The 15,750-nt window shown below is 26.2% G+C and overlaps 1 protein-coding gene across 2 annotated transcripts in view; it reads left to right on the top strand.

Annotated features, from left to right (window-relative positions):
- The window catches only part of LOC119680101 (elongation of very long chain fatty acids protein), a 31,444-nt gene that overhangs the window by 6,610 nt on the left and 9,084 nt on the right, over nucleotides 1-15,750 (top strand). Inside the window, exon 1 of one of the 2 annotated variants that reach the window (XM_038092752.1) lies at nucleotides 12,782-13,085. The exons of the other annotated variant lie outside the window; for it this stretch is intronic. The gene's annotated coding sequence lies outside the window, so the exon portion shown is untranslated. Of the gene's footprint in view, nucleotides 1-12,781; nucleotides 13,086-15,750 lie in introns of those variants that run through there. 2 annotated transcript variants of the gene reach the window in all.

Raw genomic sequence — 15,750 nt, 5'->3', positions numbered from 1 at the left:
ATTTGTTAGCAAGATATTCTTGCTTCTAATTTTTCACTTTTTTTATTTTGTGAATATTCGTGCGATTTTTTTTATATTTTATTTGATATCTCCGCGATTTAAAATATTTCAATTATTTTCTCGCTGCTCAAGATACACAAAAGAAAATTGTAGATAAATAATTTGGAAAGCGTGTGAGGGTTGTGTGTATGTTCAAATATAAATTTAGAATTTAATATTCTAGAAAAATAAAATAAAAAGTTTTAATTAGAACTTGCTTTATCAGCATTATTTCGCCAAAACAAGTCTCTATCTGTAGTTACACTGTATGTACGAATTTATTTGAACATCCCAATTTTATAAAAAAAAAAATTATTAGGTTAAACGACTACAATATGGCTTATATTGAAAACATGTAATATAAAAACACAATCATTTAATTATATATCTATACAAATGTACTCGGTATAATTGAAAACTCTGTTATAAACTGAAATAGTTTATAGGTTCCATATAAAACATATTAATTACATTTTTCTAGAATTACTGCTGTTCACTAAATGTTTTGTAGTGAGATAAACACTTGTCTGTAAAAAACTGCGACGTCCTTCATAATCAATTGTATTTATATAATTATTGATAGAAATAATGAAATCTTAGCCGGATTTGATAATTACATTTAATACCTTCTCAACTAAATTACTGTTTTCACTTGGCATCTGAAGTTGCAGGTTCAATAGGTTTTGGTTTCAACCTAATTATTTAGTTTAGTAAAAAGCTACTACAATTAAGTCAATTCAAAATTTAACACTACATTCGTGTATAAATTGTATATCATTTTAATTTGTACTTCTTTATTAAATCTAATTACTATTAGCATTAATAATGTGATTGGATTATCAACAAATGGTTGTGTTATATTTAATAAAAAAATTGAATCCGTTTAGTAATTTAAGATTTAATTGTAGAAATAAAAATCAATTTTTTAAATATGTTATTATTTTTAATGTAATTTTATTATAACTTTAATATGTTATCTAATTAGGGACTAAGTCAGCTTCATTTATCAATACATTATCCTTCCATTCTAAAACTACGAGTTTAACGTTTTTAAAATATTTTAACTTTCTTCTTTAACAATTGAAAGATTTTAATATTTTTAATTTCAATATGCTATTGTTCGCGAACATCTTTTCATTTGACCCAAACAAATTCTCTTTCTCCAGTACATCTCTCTAAAGTTTGTGAATAGATAATAATAACTACTACTAGGTTTTGAAAATTTTTAAAATTAGAAAAGAAATTTGAAGTATAATTTATATAATTTTACTATCATTATCATCGAATTCTCTATTTCAACCCATAGTTGTACGATTTTATCTCTGAAATACGTCAAAGATTAATTAATATGTACATGTTATGACGTACATATCATAAAAAACAAAATCCATAACCTTTTCTTTCCGGTCGAATTATGAGTATACGGACACTATAACACTCAGCTGTTTTTGGAAGCAACTTTTTCAGAGAATGATGATATAGCCATATTTGTTTCCATGCTTTCTACCGTGCATAAAAATTATTCTTACTATTTAGATTTCTAAAGATCATTCAGAATTATTAATTTCTTCATACAATAAAGTTAGTTGATATTTTATAACAATCACATGCGAAGAATATCCGTTAAATATCAACAGAATTAAAATATTATACTATATTAAACGTTTAATATTAAAAAAGCCACACTTAATACTAGAAACACTGGTTATTTATATAATATTAGAATAAGAAAACTATTAAAACTTACTTTTATTATGCACTTTTATACATAATTGTAGCACAATTCTGGAATATATTGTTCATTGAATATTTATTATTAGTATTGATATGTGAATTGGCACTGCGACTGTTAGATCAATTGCACAACATCCTAAGCTTAGAGTTGTCTCCAAGCCCTGTTGCTGCGATAAATAGTATAATATAACCTACTGTATAGAGTTTTATGTCATACAACTTCTATTAACGATCTTTTAACACAATTTTATAGGTTTTTTTTGTTTCTTAAAAAAACAGCCTCATTTGTGTGAACCAGAAAGTTCGATATCGTTGATGTCTGAACTATCGCAACACTATTTAATAGTTGAATATTTGCTATTCGAGTAGCTCGAGAATTTTCGAACAGTTAAAATTGTGGATCAAAATATTCGAATTCGAATATACTCACCATGTTCAATCTAAACTATCGCAATACTATTTAATAGTTGAATATTTGCTATTCGAGTATATCGAGAATTTACGAAGAGTTAAGATTGTCGATCAAAATATTCGAATTCGAATACATTCGAATATATGCATTCGAATATATTTAAAGTTCTAGAACCCTTTGAAGCACTATTTAAAATATTAATCAAAATACGTCACCTATTGCTTTAACTAAATAATGTTCAATAAATAAATGTTAGATAGGATAAATACAAATATAAGTCACTTCTAAAAAGTAATTCTAATGACAATTAAAGAGACATTTTTTTAGCATTTACTAATTATTTATTAAACATTATAATTTTGTAGGTATATTAAATACATAAATAAGTTCAACATTTACTAATTCAATAAACATTTAAAATTTCAAAGTCACCTCCAGAACTTTGTTGCTACATCACTTTTGATTACTTTAATATAAAGTATCTTAACTAGTTCTCTGATAATTATTTTCAAGGCTATAGAAAATCGTTTATATTGTGTACTTTTTAAAATATTTAAAACAAATAAAACATTTGTGTACTTTTATCAAGTAAAATCTATCTAAAATGATATATATTTTCTATATTTTTATTATATACTTGTGAAATCTTTAACTAAGGTATATAAATATAGTTTTGTTTAATTTAATCTGCTAAATAATAAATATTTAAAGGGCTTATTAATATAAATTTCGTGTGCAAATAATATATATATATATATATATATATATGTATGGCAAAACTTTTGTAATAATTTTTTTTAGTTTTATAACTTTAAACAATTTTTTTTAAGTTTCTTGAAACTTAGAGTGATCACACTTTCTATATATTTTAAATATATTATGAATTAAGAATTAATTTATCATTACAACATAAGCTACAACTCATAAACTACAGCCTACAGATTAACAAAATTTACAAAAAAATTATAAAAATCAATATACTAAGAAGAGAAATTCCAAACCGAAATTAACATGTTTCAACCTACTGAGCACATGTGTTACCAAAATCATGTGAAAATCACTCCCTTTTTCGGTCCACTTGATTTGAATTGAGCTTGATAAGATCTCGGCTCACTCACATTGATCATAAACAACAGATGGATAGATAGAGGGCAAAAACATATATGGTATTTTGTCAATTTTATTAAATTGATATTTTTTACTTTAGTTTTCATTATCACAATACAAAAAGTAGCAAATAAAATCAATGAAAAAAATATTTATATTAATAAAAACCTGTTCGGTGACATAAATTTCATAAAGTGGCCGCAGATCGTACCCTATAAAAATTTCACGATCATCCGATGTCAATTTGTATAAAAGCAAACAGAGTCAGAGTCAGTAAATTTGAGTCCAACGAGCCAAACCACATGTAATATGTCTACCATGATTTTGTTATTGTTTTTTTTTGTATGTGACAACTATGTGTGGTGTCCAAATTAATGGAATTCCAATTATTTTTTACACTTGGCATATGGTATATAGATTGTTTTCTGTTATTTATACGCTCTTCTTGAACGAATGCCACTTGTTCGGTGGCCCTCTCAGAGGTACATTGGTCATTGGCCATTGGCCATTGGATGGACAATTTGTTCACGTTTATTACTCTAAGTTTATTTCTATAAACGCTTTTACCCACAATTAATTGTTTTCTTTAGAGCTTCTTTTTAGCTTTTTTATAAATTCACAATCAAACAAAAATTGTCTTGAATGAAAAGAGGCAAAAATATTTATAAATTTTGTATTGATGATTTTACATTATATGTATACATTCATATATATGTATTTATATATATATTAATACACATGTTTATTTGATTATGAAACATTTTTCTCTATATGTATAAACATGTATATTGAAAAAAAAATATATTTGCATATTGATATACTTAAGGTATAACATGCTTTACAAAATTATGTAGATTTTATTAAACGCGCCTTCCTTTATGTTTACACATGACATTTTTGTGAGCGCGTTCAATTACCCATGTTAGCACAAAGTAGGTGACTTTAAAAAAAAATATTGATGCCAATATACACATATAATGGTTAAGTGTAGAACTTAAAATATCAGCAGCTATTCTCGAGTTATAAGAGTAAAGTATTCTAAAATTGTATATATATATACATTTTCTCTTTGATATTAACATAATAGATATAACAGATATTTTCATATATTTATAATTATAGAAATATGATGCCCCTATGATAGACAGCCTAACTGCAATATATTTGGTTTATGACAGATATATATATATATATATTTATCATATATCTGTCTATCATATAGGGGCATCATATTTCTATAATTATAAATAGATGAAAATATCTGTTATATCTATTGTGTTAATTTTCTTTTTGATATTATTTGTTGAGAGTTATTACGAGCATGCATTAATGGTAATGCTTTGTTGGTTAGGCTAACGTCTTTATGCACTGCGACCAGCTTGATCTATAGTGCAATCATATAGATTGTATATAGTCTATGGCCGTGTGCGAGTTCGAGTAAATTGTGGTAAAGGTAATTGAAATTTCCTAGGAATTTCTTGCACTGCACTTATGTAAATATTTATTTATTAATTCATTACACTTATTTATAAATTTTCGTTAAAAGTTTTCAAGTTTATTTATTTATTTATTAAACATATTTTAAAATTTTCACAATGGTAACACCTGATTTACCTAATTTTTATCTAATTTACCATACTCGACATTCTGCTAAATACCAATATTCGCTGCCTTACCGACATAATTTACTATTTCCCTCAATTTGCCATCAATTTACTACAACTCGAACCCGGCCTCTATACGTTAATAAATAACTTTAATAATAGTATTCTAAAATGATAATTTGTGGTATGTAATACACAAAATATTCACCATTATAAAATGATAAATTGTGGTGTGTACTACAAATTATTCACCATTATATTTCAAATATCGTGATCATACATTTACAAAAAAGCTTTTCGTACACATTTTATTGGGAATTGGGAATTTTTAACGTGTATCATCTGTATATTATATTATCAAATAAGAAATTATAGTTCACCTTTCTGAATACCAACACTCTTAGTAATTTTTAATATATATTAAAAAGATAAATATAACCAAAATCCTATACAGCATATACAGTGGTATATTTGAGTTTTATTAATAAAGTGCGTTCCTAATTTTTAATGTAGTAGTATTTAACATATAGTCTTCTTAAGTATCTTAATATTAACTCATTATTCCGAATACTAACGCAATTGGAAATATCTAGGTATATGCTAAAAAGTTAACCGTAATAGTAATCAAAAACTTTCAAACAATTAAACTGTGATATTTGAAGATCTCCGAATAAGGTGTGTTCACAATTCATAGGAAGGTTGTAGGTTAATAATTTCAATAAATATGTAGAATAGCAAAAACCTTAAAAAAGTTTGTTGTTTAATAAACTTAAACTTATTAAAAAACGAAATTCGTTGTAAATCTTTTATCTCGCCAAAATTGAATTTGTTAAGTATTATTAAGTATTATTATTATCTTTGTTAAATAAAAAAAGTTAAATTATTATTAGAATTATATGATTCTTTTTCGAATAATAATCTCAAAGTGAAGATATACCAACACCATTACTAACTATAGTGAAATTTTTACTCTTTTCTTAATGATTCAGCAGTTTTAAATTTAGTCGTATATATTAGTATGTCATTAACCTAAGTTTAGTAAAAATTTCAATAATTTTTAAAAGAAAGCAAAAAATTAATTAAATAAACTATTAAATGAAGAAAAGTTGACAAAACCAAATATTAAAAATAGATTAAATGTGCAAAGTTCAAGATAATGAAACGTAGATTTTTTAAGCCCTTGACATAGCTGATCACTTTATTTACATATCCAGTGACAAATTCATTTCATGACTCAGCAAAGTTTGGTTAAAAAATTCAGAGTAAATTTATTTAAAATAATTTTTAATTTTTTTAAAATTATTATTATTTTTTATTTTATTACTAATATATTATATTCATTACATAATAACTGAAATTAAATAGTTATAAGTTATATATAAGTATGTATATTATATATAAGTACTTATATATATATATATTATTTAAAAATTAATATTAAGTATTAATATTTAAGTATAAAAGAATTTTATATCAAAAAGTGTGAACTCAATTAGTATCTTTTCACAAAGGACTAATCATCTATAACTAATCAGAATACAATGAACCGTATTCGTATAATAAAATACAATTATTGTTTGTGAAATTCAGGTAAAATTTATTTGAGTTGAGTATAAACACTTCTTCAATAATGCATATTTGTATTTATTTGCTGAACCTTCGAACTTCAATATCTATAGTTTCTAAATCAAAAACATAGTTTTCTGTTAAACGTTTCCCAAGCTGATGCATATATTTTTGAAAGTAATTAAGCATAGGTAAAAGGATTACATCACTGAATTCTCGAAAATTAAAAATAGAAAAAAATCCGTATCTTTTTAAAAAATGACTCAGAGATAGTCAGAGATCTCTCAGAGATAGAGCTAGTCTCAATCCCTTTTTGCTTTCAAAAAATCAAAAATATAGTTTCAATTTTATTTTAAATTTATGCTGATCAAAAATTTATTACGTTTGTTCTTAATAGCTTTAGAACTATTTTGATTTACTTATTATTTATTTTTCATCTTGTCTACGTCAACACTTCTAAGTATTAATTTGTTTATTGGTTATATAAGTTTATACCCGCCTCTTCCGAATCCGGCGCTGTACTTAGTTTCATTAACGGAGTAATCAAGCGATATTATTTGAGCGCATGATTGCTACCAAACGGGACATCATCTTGTTTGTCTGGAAAAGTCCCGTTTGGCTTCGATAGCTCTCAACTCCACAAAAGTGTGATCGAACACTTCTACTTGGGCTACTAACCGGACCACACGTTCGTAATTAACTCGGTTTGCAAATTATTTGAACAAAGTGGAAAAGATTAGAAAATAAAAATAAAATATTATTAATTTATTTTTATAATCATTTTGTTATAATTGACACTCACTTGGAACCTATAAATGTAGGAAATGGTTTCTTGGTGTATGAAGCGGAGAGGTCTCAGTTAATATTGAATGTTTGTATATGCTTATGCTTTTGTGTTCAAATAGAGATAGTTAACAGTTATATCATCAAATTATGAAACCTATTACATACAGCAAATGTAAGTTTAATTTTTTCCCCAAGGATGCATTTCCCAAGGTAAAATTAAACACATACCTTCTGCTCAAAAAGTATCCGAATTTTGATGTTTGTTAACTACTCCTTAAGTAATAGACCTAACTTAAGGCTTTTCCTGTTCCCGAAACTCAAATTGCCCCTTCATGGTAAGCGTTTTGAGTCGATCGAATCGGTAAAAGAGAATTCGCCGAAGGAACTAAAAGCCATACCTGCACGGGCCTACGAAAAGTGTGTGGAAGATTGGGTTAAGCGTTGGTATATGTGTATTGCTTCAGAAGGAAATAAATAAAGAAATAAATTTGGAATAAAATTTAAATTTTTGTGTTTTATTTACAAAATCTGAATTCTTTTTGAGCAGAAGGTGTGTAGCCCATTAATATAATATAGATGAAAATTATCTGCCAGGCAGTGAGTATACCGTTCAAACGTTATAATGCCTTCGTTATACAATAAGTCCGTACATGTCTTCTAAAATTTGATCATATAATTGCCACTACTAAACAGTCGTGGGTTAGCATAAAGATCACTTCGAACTTTTATGATATTGAAGACACTGCCAGTTTATTGAAGCGAAGACAAAACAAAAACTAGGGAATGGTTAATATCTTATTCACACGACATCAGTTTATTTGTTAATGAATTAATGAATGAATTTGAATGAATGAATTTGTGTTTATATATTTTGAAAATGATTTTTGTTTGAATTTAAATTTGTTCTTATTTAATATTTCCTTATTTGTCTGTTCCCTTAAAACTGCTGATTCTCGATTAATTCAGCGAAAATATCGTGTGAATGTTGATTTGATCCCAATCCCAAGGTATCGTTTAACTTTTGTTGTGTGAATAAACTATTTATCTTATTGTCGATATAATTATTAAGTTCATTAATACAAAAGTGAAGGACATCGAAGAGTAGTAATTATAATCTTATATAATTTATTAACATTATAAATCTTTTCGCACAATGTTAAAATAATAATGTTGATATAATAAATTAATAAATAATTCAATTATGTCAATAGCATATTATTTACATATCCAAATAGTAAAAATATTTATATACATTTATTCCAAATCAATGGTATTTTATTTTTACAATCTGCCACATCGAATCTGAACACTGAACTCTTAATTGTTAGAAATCCACTCATTGCCTGCCTACGCATTGTATTTATCCTTATTCATGATTTTACCTCGAAGTAGATATATGTACGCACATCTTTCGGTGGAAAAAAGTATCTAACAAAACAAAGCAAAATGATTACGACATTTCATTGAAGCGCAAACGCAACGTACTTTTTATTTATGTACTCAAAACTTAACATGTGCCCGTGAACCAATTTAAACTTGTAAACGTACGTTGCTCTGCGGATCTGCGCAACTTAAAATTTGAAGTTTTACGATAAAGTTTTTCGAGATATTATTATCTATCTCATAGATATTTTTTTTTATTTTTTGTTTACATATTAAATTGTTAGTCAGTACTAATTGCTTAAGTATACAGGATTTTAATTCACTTCGACGTACTTCGTACTAACTTTGTACTTATTATGCTAAATTGCCAGTCTAAGTTTAGCATTTATCTGTTTGCACAGTCGAACTGAGGGTTGGGCAGTTTAGATAGATACCTTCGGATTAGATCGAATTATGCAGGCAAATATGCCATATACTTGAAAAATGATTTTATTTTTATTTAACTTAATATTTTTCGCTGTTTTATTTTAATTGCAAAACGTCTTCCATTTTGACCATGAAATATTTGAAAACGTGTTTACGTATACGTCTTTTTTTTTCTTATTTTGTAAGAAAGTAAATATTTTTTATGAAATTTTATGTAAAATTAATTTAACTTGTAAAAAAAAACATCTATAAAAAACTCTGACTTTGACCGATTTTAACAATATTTTTTATCGTTTATTTTTTTAATACTTTACTAGTTCGGGAAAAAAAATTGTATAATAAAGAAAGAAATTTTTTCGCTAAAAATACGTTAAATTTATATTTTTAAGGTTCATTGATAAGTAGAAAAAATCAAAAAGAAAAAAAATGTTTTTAGTTTATTGAAATTTTCAAGGATAATGTTGAGTCATATTAGTCTTAGTCAGTCTTGGTAGGGTAATTTTTTAATTTTTTTTAATTATTTATCTTAATTCGCTTATCTCATTTATGATTATGGATTGCAGCAATTAAACTTTAAATTTAAAACAACTTATAAACGTTTAAAACAATTTTTTTGGAACCGATTATAGTTGTATCTTTCATGTTATTATTTTTTTTAAATTTTATTTTTGTATAATTTATTTTTGTATAATTTATTTTTGTATAATATGTTTTTTATGTTAATGTTTATATCATAATTTAATGGCATGCAAAAAAGTTTAGCAAAATAGAAACAGTGCAAAAACAATGAAATTATTTAACCTACTTAAAGGCGCTCCAAACACTAAACAATACTGAACGATCCAGACAAGCAGACAGCAGACTTTGGGCAGATAAAAGTGTGCGAATAGATAGATGGAGTTCGAAGCATTGTTTTGGCCTTAAACTAAAACAATAACAATTTCGCTAAAAGAGCAGAAACGATATTACCGCTTACAAAAGTGGTCTTACAAAATTTATGTAATCGGATCAAATTATAGCAAAAACATTAGAGAAAATAAACATAAGCAAAGTCTGAAAATTTGCTCTTTCTTTTGAGTTTTTTCAGGTTACAAAGCAGGTTGTTCGTACCACTAAAGTTTAAAGTCCATTTCGATAGTTTTTTGAAAGCATTTTGTTTGGAACGTGCTCTGCACGCTACATTTAAAATTATTAATATTTTTTGGTTTTACATAAGATTTAATTACTGTAATTATTAACACAATTTATAGAAACACTTATTAACATAAAATTGTTAAGCGTTTAAGAATTTCTCAGTGCTAGTTAAATTGAAAGTGTTGGTATCTCGATTACTTTTGTTTATTAAAAAAATATACGACAGGTTTTCGAAACTTTTCTAAAAAAAAATTAATATCTTTAAATAAATATCTATATATATATTAATTTGTAAAGTGTATTCAGTATTTACTTAATTATATCGAAAAGTAATTTCTAAAAGGGGATGTATGTGGCTGTAATGAGGTTGTTACACTCCCTCATATGATTGAAAGAGATCCAGATAATTAAAAGAGATCAATGTATGGCTATAGTAACTATTAACAACACCCAATCCAGAAACCTTTTATTTCTTAAACAATAATTAAATAAATTCTCTAAAAAGCATTTGGGAGACATGAAGATTTTTTTATTCCATCTATTTATATTATTAACACCATTATATAGTAAAAACGATTTATTGCATAAGTAATCATTGAACTCAAGAGTAAATCTTTCTTAATATTTATATCTCTTTGCAAAATTCTATTTTGTGAAAATATGAGAAAAATATTTTAAACTTCCTTTGAAAAATTTAGAATAAAAATAAATAAAATTACCTCTTAAGAATCAGATCAACAGTGGGACTAATAGTAAGTCATGCTTTGTTTTCTGCTCTTGTTTTAGCTTTGACAAAAGTGTCTATTTGTGGTATTCATTCTGATTGCATTTATTTTTATTACATAAATAAATTCTATATGTCATGTAATACTTGCAAAATGCTTCATAAATACATCCTTTTGTTTAGTGAAGGAGAAGAATTTTAAAATTAAATAATGCTTTATTACAATTGAGAATTGTAAGGATATCTACAAAATTTATTATTCCTTTAATAAACTTTAAAAGTTTAAAATTACATGTATGAAAGTATATGTATATGCATATAGTAACAATATGTATAATGGATATTATACATGTATGTATAATATATCCAATATATCTGGTTATGCACAAATAAAAATACTTAATAAAATTAAAAAAAAGAAGTTATTTTATAGCTGCACCGTCGAGTGTGTTGGGTATTAGTTTAATGGCTAAGTCCCTGCTCATAATTCTGGACCCAAATTTTTTTTTTTTATTTTCAGAATATGGTAGAAGGCTATATTTTAGTAAGCTACTGAAAATTTTAATTCGAGACGGTACTAGAATTTAAGAAAGTGAATTTGAAAGGGAAAACATACACGGGTCTGTATGCGGGGCTTAATAAAGATAATTTGTTAATTACCTTTTTTGCAGATTCTATCCTTAATAGAATATGATTAATGAGTACTGGTTAATCTACAAAAAAAGTGCGAACAGAAAATACTTTAAAAGTCATGAAATAAAATCAAAACAAACCATACTTCTCATATCAAAATGTTCACGTAATTAATTATTAGGAATCTGATTATGTTTTCTTAAATGAGGTTTGTTATTAAGCTATATAAATAATCAGTTTCATTAATACTCTTAATATTTAAAGTTTGTCACAACAGAATAACAGTGTATTCAAAATTCCAACTAGTTGAACGAGGGTTTCTCTAATCATTTTAATGCTGGAAGTCGCTTTATTAGTTAATTAAGTTCATAAATTTTGATGCTTAAAGTTACAGTTGACGAACTCACCTTTCACATTTTCGAATTTCTTATATGTTAAGAAAAAAAAAAATTAATAGCCCGATTATAAGCTGTGTAGGCTTTGTGATGTTTAATTGACTTATTGTCAGTATACGAACAATTTACCAGTTTAGTTTTTAACAGCGTTGTTTCCCAGATATAATTTAACGGCTTTTGTCTGCCAACATATTACTCCATATTGAAGAAAATCATATCCAATGTACCTACTTCAATACTAACATACATATCAATATAATATATTGACATCTTTGCTCAAAAACTTGGCCAACAGGTTGTCCATTAAATAGAGTTGGAATGTTCGAGTCTCCGTTGTATTAATACGAGTATTGCCTGAAAGCATAGTGTGTTATGCACTTGTTGAGTTGTACGGTGGAGCATGAAAGAAACCGAAAGAAAGATAGAAAGCGAAAGTGGTAAGACAGCCAGAGCCAACAGTCAACAGCCAAGTGATGGACAGTGGAGCAATGGTTGATTACATTAACACCGATGTGCTTGCTGAGCACAATAGCCACCAGCAGCAGCAGCAGCAGCAGCAGTGTTACGTGCTAATAATTTTACTTATACGTCTCTTAGGCCTGTTGAGAAAACAGAATTACATCAGCAACTCAGTGTCTATACGTATTTCCAACTCTGCGACAGCCTCCACAGAGTTTAGTATGTTGAGTTCTACCCGCATCCGAATGTAACGATTTGTAGCGCTCATCATATCACAGCTCAGCACAACATCGCAGAGCAGCATTTCCCACATTGACGGACCCGAAACTTCGTTACATTTTGTTTACAGTTTAGTTGTAGTTCGGAATCGCTTGCTTACGGTTAGCACTGAGCGCACCAGCGCGGAGTTTTAATTTAAAATATTTAAATATCTTTATTTTTAATTAAATAAAAAAATTCATTTCTCTAAAAATTGCCTGAATTGGCAACATTTGTTCGGTGACGTGAAGAAAATTTTTTATCAGTTATAACTTTTTTGTGCGAAGTGTGAAGTGTATAGATAGCACTCGACTCTTATAAAAGGCTTTGATAAGCGCAACCATTGTTTATTATTGTTTCTTTTTTATATTGAATTAGTCAGTGATCGTTGGCATTACACTTGCGACACAACAATTGCTTTATCGGTAAAAAATAAATCAGTAATTTTTTTTATTTTTTATTTTTTGATTATAAATTGTTCAAAGATACGAAATTATTTAAACTGTTTTTCCCCATACTTTGTTCGTGAGTCAGTGCGAATTTATTTTTATTATTAATCTCGTTTTGTTAAGTTTTTGTTGTCATAAAATTTGTAATAAGTGCTTTTTTTAGCAATTATTCGAAAAGAAAATTTGAAAAAAAAAATATTTATCAGTTTTTTTTTAAAGCAAAAAATAGACCGACCATGCGGAAAAATGAGTGTTTTTAAACCTAATCGAGTGGAGAGTGTTGGAAACTTATGAATTGTTAAATTAAAACCAGATTAGATAATTTAATTTTTTTTTCTATTTCGCCGGTACGGGCGGATGATTTCCAAAAAAATATCATAAATTGTACATTATGCGGGTATTTATACTTTTATATCCCCATTAATTTCTTGAAAGGGAAATTCAAAAAAATTATGCAAGAGTAAAATTAAATAATAAAAAGATAAATATAATTCCTAACTAAAATAATACTTGAAACCTGCTGGTTATTTTTTGTGTGTATTAATTTAAAAAATTATATCTGAATTCCAGTTTGTGTATTTTAATTTAAAAAATTATATCTGACTTTTAGTTTAATTATTAAAGAATAATTAAAAGAACAGATCCATACTGAAGTATTAAGGTCTTAAGTAAAATTATTTTATAATATATATAAAATGAATTTAAAAAAAAATTATTTATGTTAAGGATATATAAAAACGTAAAGTTCTTAGGAAAGAAAATACTGAAGTATTAAGTAAATAGAGATCCATCAAAATTCATATTATTTTAAAGTGTCTTATTTTAATTACTTCCAACTTGAAGTATCCCACAAATAAAACAATGAATTTTATAATTAATAAAAGTTTGTTTAAAACTAGCATTTTCTTTAGAAAATCACACTTGATGAATTCACTAAAAGTTATGTGAGAATATTTAAAAATTATATAAAAACCTCTGATTCTCTTCTTATCATTATTAGACACGTTTTTATCAGTGTGTGTTCAAATTGTATTTTATCAATTTAATTTTATATATTCTGTGCCTATATTGTAATAATTAAAAAATCAAGTTTGAATTTACTTAAATCAAAACAGCGACTTTTCAAAGAATTTGAATATACTATTTAAAGTACATTTAACTGGATGACACAAAGATATTTGACTTCTCATTTAATATTATCTTTTCATATATTAATCTTATTTTTTCTTATTATTTTTTCATCTAATATAAGATGTCCAACTAAGCATATATCAGTACCGAACAAGTTGCTAGTGTCTTTTGCGGTTTCACTTTTTTCTCTACAAAACCAATTTTTATTAAAGAAACTTCAAAGTTTTGTAAGCTAATAATTAAACTTTTACTGCCAGAATTACAATAATAATTCTAAAATTGTTTTGGTTTAGTTATATATAATCATGTAAGTACAAATTATTTACTTGATTATGATACTTCTAACAGATTATCCTTCGCTTCGAATAGTATCGTGTCGATATTATTTTTTAAATTTTGTCTTTACTTTGTATGAATTTTTATCTTAAATAAAAATATTTAAGATATACTCGTATATCTCTGTACATTACTTGGAGTTCTCAAACTACGTACAAATATATATAATAGAAATTAAAATAGCTTGTGTGCTCAATATAATAGTGTGTCGTATGTTATATTTATTTATAAATATATAAAATAACATATCATTCAAATATAATAAATAATTCTTCGTCTACAAATACAACTGTTTGGATTGATTAAAAACTTTCTTAATTCTTGGTTCGATTTATATCATTAAGTATATCAATACTGTGCATTTTGCTAATTAGATATTTTATTAACGCACATAAATCAAACGAAACCGTCCGTCTACATTACTCAAGACATGCCACTCACCTCAACTATTCCATAATTGAAGTCCATTGATAATACAAGTCGAACGCACTAAATTTTTTGTTAGTATTATGTGTACTAGCAAACATAACAGCTAAGGGTGCGTAAGATTAAACTGAAGACCTAAAACCAAAGACAGATATTCATCTATCCATAACGCAAATAAGTCAATCTCTTTGGACTTAGCTGAAGATTAAAAGCTTAAATTTATTGATCATAAGTTGAACATTAAAATCTGCAGTGCAATAAGTTTAAATAAAAATTTTCTTCCGTAGTAAAACTATGAAATTGTGTGTTGTGTAATCTTTGTGTAATTTATTGCCAACTTGATGAAACGTGAACTGTAAAATTTGAAATAATATAGTCAGGTAATCGTACTTTAAAGTAACTACACCCAGAGTATTTGTTGCAAAAACAATGTATGATTGTAAATATTTGAAATTTATTTAAAAATTATAAAATGTTTAAAAATGTAAACAATAAATTTGCGTGCTTGCACCTTTTTTTTTTTAATAATTTTTAATGAATGTTACATATTTTTAATAATATTATTTCTTATTCATTTATCACTTTCGAATTATCATACGGAAGTGTTGGGTTAATTATCGAACCATTGAACGAATGGATTCGTATAATACATATATGTATGTATACATTTAAATGATGATGACGAATGAATGATATTGAATATCTTGAAATTACTTGCATACATAAAAATTTTTTCTTTGCACAACTA

The sequence above is a fragment of the Teleopsis dalmanni genome, chromosome 2 (genome assembly GCF_002237135.1).
Source record: "Teleopsis dalmanni isolate 2A chromosome 2, ASM223713v2, whole genome shotgun sequence".
In the NCBI taxonomy this organism is placed as follows: Eukaryota; Metazoa; Arthropoda; class Insecta; order Diptera; family Diopsidae; genus Teleopsis; species Teleopsis dalmanni.
The sequence above is the reverse complement of the archived record's forward strand: the minus strand, read 5'-3'. Positions and strand labels throughout refer to the sequence as shown.